Genomic DNA, 5,673 nt, shown 5'->3' with positions numbered 1-5,673 from the left:
GATGAAGTATCATATGCAGATATGTTTTTCACTCTGCGAAACCATCCGGAGTGGCAAAGGGACTGTGGGATAATACCCCCACAGGACCCTATGGTACTCGCATTGGAGCGAGAAAATAAAGGGGGTAGAAGTAAACTAAAAAGATGCTGTTCTTCCTGCAGCATTGGGCAGAGGTGTACAAAGGCAGACAAAGTTCACCAAGCCCCAGAACAAGACTTAGATGACTTGTTTAAACCTCCCCCCCCGGGCACGGGACAAGGATGTGGATTCAGAAGGAGCTTTTAATCCTCCTGATAGCCCTGTATCTTCCCACACTCGGCAGAAGTCTGCCCTGACTACTTTACAAGCACCCCTCAGAGAGGCGGTGGGGCCAGATGGTGGAACAATGCTAATTAAAGTGCCTTTCTCCACTGCTGATTTGGGAGAGTGGAGAAAGATTGCAAAGGATTATAGAAATGACCCGATAAGTGTAGCCAGGCATTTCCAATTTATCGTAAAACAACACAATCCCGATTGGAATGATATACAATTATTATTGGAATATTTGACTGAAACTGAAAAACAGCTAGTTCTGAAAACAGCAGGAAATTTGGCCGAAGATCATTATAAAATTACAGGAGGGGATGTTAAGGAACATTTCCCCCTCCAAGACCCAAAGTGGGATGCTAATAGATCGGCACATATGCAAAGATTACAGGAATATCAGGAATGGGTTTCGAAGGGAATGGAGAGAGCAATTCCCAAAACTATAAACTGGTCAGCTTTATATGCAGTTAAGTAAACTCCTTCTGAGTCCCCGTCTGAGTTCCTGGATCGGCTGAGGGATGTGATGCGTCGTAACATGCCGCTGGACCCTGGGTCTGAGGTAGGGATCCAGCAATTAGTTTCTTTATTCCTGGGTCAATCTGCAGGGGACATAAGGCGAAAACTTCAAAAGCTGTGTTCTACAGAAGGTAGAAACTTAGAGATATTGTTGGATGAAGCGTGGAGGGTGTTTAGTAATAGAGAAGAAGAATATCGGCGGGGACAAAAGAAATTGATAGCTGCCATTCAAGAAAAAGGGGAACGGAGAGGTGGTAGGCGAGATTCGTCTCGATTGGAAAGGGATCAGTGCGCTATATGCAGGGGCTTTGGTCATTGGAAAAGGGAATGTCCTAGAAACAGGGAAGGGGGTCGGAAAACCTCAGCGAATGTGAAGATAGCCAATGTAATAGAAGACTGACGGGAACCTGGGGAATCTACCCTAGCGGATCCACTGGTTACAATTAAGCTAGGGGAAAAGCAGCAGCAAGTGAAGTTTTTGATAGATACAGGAGTGACATATTCGGTTTTAAATCAAGCCTTAATTCCTTTAGGAGATGATTACGTTGTAGTACAGGGAGCAACTGGCCAAAGTGAAAAGGCGTATTTTTGCAAACCTTTAAAGTATAAATTGGGAAAGCAATGGGGTATCCACAAGTTCTTATATATGCCCAACTCTCCAAAGGCACTTTTGGGGAGAGATTTGTTGGAACAATTAGGAGCAAAGATCACGTTTGAAAAAGGGGAAATTACTTTGGAGGTAAAGGATCAACAATATACACAGGCATTAAGTCTAGTCCTAACTAGTCTCCCCTCAGAAGGGAAAATCGATGAGGAAATTCTGAACCAAGTGTATCCAGGAGTCTGGGCTACTGATGTGCCTGGAAGAGCGAAAAATGCTCCACCTGTTGAAGTTAAGATAAAGGAAGGTCAACGACCGGTAAGAATTAAACAATATCCTCTAAAGAAAGAGGACAGGGAAGGAATCCGGCCGGTGATAGAAAAATTTTTGCAGCTAGGACTATTAAAGGAATGTGAGTCTGAATTCAATACTCCTATATTACCTATTTGGAAGTCCGATGGGTCATATAGGGTGGTTCAAGACTTGCGCGCAGTGAACAGGATTACTGAGGATCTCTACCCAGTCGTGGCAAATCCGTATACCCTACTGACTGCATTGGCACCTGAATTAATCTGGTTTACTGTTCTAGATTTAAAGGATGCTTTCTTTTGCCTCCCTCTCCACGAAGCCAGTCAAAAGTTGTTTGCATTTGAGTGGGAAAATCCTAAAAGTGGTCGAAGGACCCAGCTCACTTGGACGGTGTTGCCGCAAAGGGTTTAAGAATAGTCCTACCATTTTCGGCAATCAGCTTGCGAGAGACCTGGAATCCTGGGAAGCCCCGTCCGAGAAAGGAAAATTGTTACAGTATGTGGATGACATCCTGATCGCTACCAACACAGAGGAAGATTGTATGGCATGGACGGTGAGTCTGTTGAATTTCTTAGGGCTTCAAGGATACAGGGTGTCTAGGAAGAAGGCTCAGGTAATGCAGCGTAAAGTGAATTATTTGGGCTATGAAATCAGTGCGGGACAGAGAACTTTGGGGCAGGCCCGCAAAGAGGTGATATGCCAAACTAAAAAACCCCAGATGGTAAAGGAATTGCAAACCTTTCTGGGAATGACAGGGTGGTGTCGATTGTGGATCTACAATTATGGACTGCTTGTTAAACCATTATATGCGCTGACAGCGACTGAGCAGAAACACCTCGAATGGAATAAAGAGGCCGAACAAGCTTTTGAACAACTAAAGAAGGCTCTGATGTCAGCCCCGGCCTTAGGACTCCTGGATGTGGGTAAGCCGTTTCTCCTTTTCTCTCACGAGAAACAGGGCATTGCCCTAGGAATATTGGCACAGGAGCTAGGTCCGTATAGTCGGGCAGTTGGCTACCTCTCTAAACAGTTAGACGCGACTGCAAAGGGCTGGCCTGGATGCCTAAGGGCAGTTGCGGCTGTGATACTAAATATACAGGAAGCCCGAAAATTCACCCTGGGCCAGAAAATGACTGTTTTTGTGTCCCATGCAGTGTCGGCAGTATTGGAAGCAAAGGGTGGACACTGGCTATCTCCACAAAGATTCCTGCGATATCAAGCTGTAATAGTGGAACAGGATGATGTGGAAATCGTGGTTACTAACATTGTCAACACAGCTTCTTTTCTCAGCGGAAACACAGGAGAGCCAGTGCATCATGACTGCCTAGAAACTATTGAAGCAACATACGCAAGTCACCCAGACTTAAAGGATAGCCCCATAGAAAATGGAGAAAACTGGTTCACAGACGGGAGCAGCTATGTCCTGAATGGCAATCGACACGCTGGATACGCCATCACCACCAGTCAAGAGGTAACAGAGTCAGGACCTTTGCCCATGAACACCTCCGCACAAAAGGCAGAAATAATTGCCCTAACTCGAGCTCTGGAGTTGGCTCAGGGCAAAACTGTAAACATTTACACAGACTCAAAATATGCTTTTGGAGTTGTACACGCACATGGAGCAATTTGGAAAGAAAGAGGTTTATTGAACTCCCAAGGGAAAAATATCAAACATGCAGAAGAAATTCTGAAGTTACTAGAAGCTGTTCAACTCCCTGAGAAAGTGGCAATTATGCATATTAAGGCACACCAGAGAGTGAGCTCAGATTTGGAAAAAGGGAATGAACTGGCGGATAGAGAGGCAAAACAAGTGGCCAAAATGAAAATAAGAGTGGCAGGGGCTTTAATTCCCGATAGGCATATTTCCCTACAAGATAAACCAAAATATACTAAGGAAGATCAGAAACTCATTTCAGACTTAGCAGGGTCATATAATGAAGAGGGATGGGCTTATACCCCACAGGGAAAGTTAATTGTTCCCTCATATTTACTGTGGCATTTAATACGGGAAGAACATAGGAAGAGACATTGGGGAATGGAGGCTCTGTATAAGCATCTGATAAAAGATATTGTAGCTAGAAACTTATATACCACAGTGAGACAGGTGACTCAACAGTGTGAACTTTGCCTCCAAACTAATCCAAAGAATACTCCCAAACTAGGAATGGGCCAGATTGGAAAGGATAATGGGCCTGGACAACAATGGCAGGTTGATTTCACAGAACTTCCAAGAAAAGGGGGGTACCGATATTTGCTGGTATTAACTGATACCTTTTCAGGTTGGCCAGAAGCGTTCCCAACCAGAACTGCCAAGGCTCGGGAGGTAACTAAAATACTAATACAAGAAATAATACCGCGTTTTGGGGTTCCAGCAACCATATCCTCTGACAGAGGACCACACTTTGTTTCAAAAATAGTGCAACAAACCAGCCACCATTTAGGTATAGATTGGCAACTTCACACCCCATATCGCCCTCAGTCGAGTGGCCAAGTGGAGAAAATGAACCACTTAATCAAACAGCAAATTGTAAAATTGGGACAAGAAGCAAACTTGCCATGGCCTCAGTCTCTCCCTTTAGCCCTTTTGCGTATACGGACAAGACCGAGGGCAAGGGAAGGACTGAGCCCTTTTGAAATTCTGTATGGACGCCCCTATGGAATACAAAAGGGGACATCAATGCAAATTGGAGACGAAATTATGACTTCCTATATGGTGGCATTGAGCAAACAGCTCAATAAAATTGGAAAACATGTAATTGGGACCCGAGGAAGGGGTCTGGATGGGCCTGTACATGATATTCAACCTGGAGATTATGTATATGTAAAGTCTCTTGCAGAAAAAACCTTGAAACCACAGTGGGAAGGACCATACCAAGTACTCCTCACCTCCTTCACAGCAATCAAAATTAAAGAACAGAATTCCTGGATTCATCATACCTGTGTGAAGAAGTCGCCACAAAAGCTTTGGACATCAGAAATTCAAGGGCCATTAAAGCTCAAGCTAAAAAGATAGGATGTGGGTTAAATTTAACATGATTCTGATAATTTTACAGGTGATAGACACAGCGGCCTGGCGAGAGAACTGGTATGTACAGGCGATTCAAAACATCACCAAAATTTTAAATAAAACAGATTGCTGGATCTGTACCCAAATACCAAGGCATGCTGGTTATGAGATACCGTTAATAGGCATCCCACTGCCAGTTTCCCTAATGAACCGCCAAGATGGCTCCTTTTGGGGAAATACAATCTGGAGCACAGACCCTCAGGTTAAGTGGGGACGAGAATTAAAAATCACTGTCGAAGAGACCAGCATATTAGGGGATAACTGCCTGGTAAGTTCGGGAAAAGGACTGTTCGTGGGAGAACACCTAAATTGTAACAGAAGTCGTACATTAAATATGACAGGTAGAGATTTGGGATTTTTGAAATTGAACTATACCGGTCTCCCGACCCCACAAGGGACAGGGTGGTATTGGTTGTGTGGCACAACGGCTCATAAAGTCTTGCCCATAGGATGGCGAGGAGCATGCACTCTGGGAGGTCTGGTCCCCAATATTACTATCATTGATGGGTTAATACAACCCCCCATAAGGAAAAAACAAAACGTTGTAAATAACCCCCTCATAAACAGACCAACGAGTTTCCACAGTTTTGCGCGATGGTTCATTCCGTTTTTAGGGGTTAGTGAGTTGGAAAAGGCAATAATAAACATCTCAGCTGTAATAGAAACAGTGGAAAATAGAACAGTTGATGCCCTCCTGGCACTCCAGGAGGAAGTTACTGACTTATCGAAAATAGTATCACAGAATCGTATGGCCTTAGATTTGCTATTAGCCTTTCAAGGAGGGGTATGCACTGTGATCAATGTAGATTGTTGCATGTATGCAGATCAGAGCGGGCGAATCACCGAGGACCTCCAAGAAATAAGGAAACAAGTA

General features: G+C 44.2%; 1 long non-coding RNA gene across 1 annotated transcript; it reads left to right on the top strand.

Annotated features, from left to right (window-relative positions):
• Nucleotides 1-1,330: 1,330 nt before the first annotated feature.
• On the top strand, nucleotides 1,331-3,037 carry LOC121080514. The gene is made up of 3 exons (XR_005825398.1): nucleotides 1,331-1,730; nucleotides 1,785-2,285; nucleotides 3,010-3,037. It is a non-coding gene; the product is annotated as an uncharacterized LOC121080514 (long non-coding RNA).
• The last annotated feature ends 2,636 nt before the right edge of the window (nucleotides 3,038-5,673 follow it).

This window comes from Falco naumanni, chromosome W (assembly GCF_017639655.2).
Source record: "Falco naumanni isolate bFalNau1 chromosome W, bFalNau1.pat, whole genome shotgun sequence".
Classification (NCBI taxonomy): domain Eukaryota; kingdom Metazoa; phylum Chordata; class Aves; order Falconiformes; family Falconidae; genus Falco; species Falco naumanni.
The sequence above is the reverse complement of the archived record's forward strand: the minus strand, read 5'-3'. Positions and strand labels throughout refer to the sequence as shown.